A 1,270-nucleotide genomic window follows, 5' to 3' on the forward strand; every position below is an offset into this window, starting at 1 on the left:
TATATATGGAGATCCGTAACTCCGATTGGACTGAAACCTTCACCGTGATTTTTACCAAAAATTAGCTTTATTGTGGCCAAAGAAGGGCATCAACCGCCTTACGGGTGGCCCACGAGGGTCAGGGGTGCGCCCAGGGGGGCAGGGGCGCCCCCTGCCTCGTGGCCACCTCGGGCACCGTCTCGCGTGGATTTTTCTTCCGGAATTTTCCAAATATTCCAAAAATAAGCTCTGTCCGTTTTTATCCCATTTGGATTCCGTTTGACATGGATATTCTGCGAAACATAAAACATGCAACAAACAGGAACTGGCACTGGGCACTGGATCAATATGTTAGTCCCAAAAAAAGTATAAAACTTTGCCAAAAAGTATATGAAAGTTGCATAATATTGGCATGGAACAATCAAAAATTATAGATACGACGGAGACGTATTAGCATCCCCAAGGTTAATTCATGCTCGTCCTTGAGTAGGTAAATGATAAAAAAGATAATTTTTGATGTGGAATGCTACCTAGCATAATCTTGATCATGTATCTAATCATGGCGTGAATATTAAGACACGAGTGATTCAAAGCAATAGTCTATCATTTGACATTAAGACAATAATACTTCAAGCATACTAATAAAGCAATCATGTCTTTTCAAAATGACATGGCCACAGAAAGTTATCCCTACAAAATCATATAGTCTGGCTATGCTCCATCTTCACCACACAAAATATTCAAATCATGCACAACCCCGATGATAAGCCAAGCAATTGTTTCATACTTTTGACGTTCTCAAACCTTTTCAACTTTCACGCAATACATGAGCGTGAGCCATGGACATAGCACTGTAGGTGGAATAGAATGGTGGTTGTGGAGAAGACAAAAAGGAGAAGATAGTCTCACATCAACTAGGCGTATCAACGGGCTATGGAGATGCCCATCAATATATATCAATGTGAGTGAGTAGGGATTGCCATGCAACGGATGCACTAAGAGCTATAAGTGTATGAAAGCTCAAACTGGAAACTAAGTGGGTGCGCATCCAATTTGCTTGCTCATGAAGACCTCGGGCGTTTGAGGAAGCCCATCATCGGAATATACAAGCCAAGTTCTATAATGAAAATTCCCACTAGTATATGAAAGTGATAACTCAAGAGACTCTCTATATGAAGAACATGGTGCTACTCTAAAGCACAAGTGTGGTAAAAGGATAGTAACATTGCCCCTTCTCTCTTTTTCTCTCATTTTTTTGGTGGGCTTCTTTGGCCTCTTTTTTTTATTTGGG

The sequence above is a fragment of the Triticum aestivum genome, chromosome 3D (genome assembly GCF_018294505.1).
Source record: "Triticum aestivum cultivar Chinese Spring chromosome 3D, IWGSC CS RefSeq v2.1, whole genome shotgun sequence".
NCBI lineage: Eukaryota > Viridiplantae > Streptophyta > Magnoliopsida > Poales > Poaceae > Triticum > Triticum aestivum.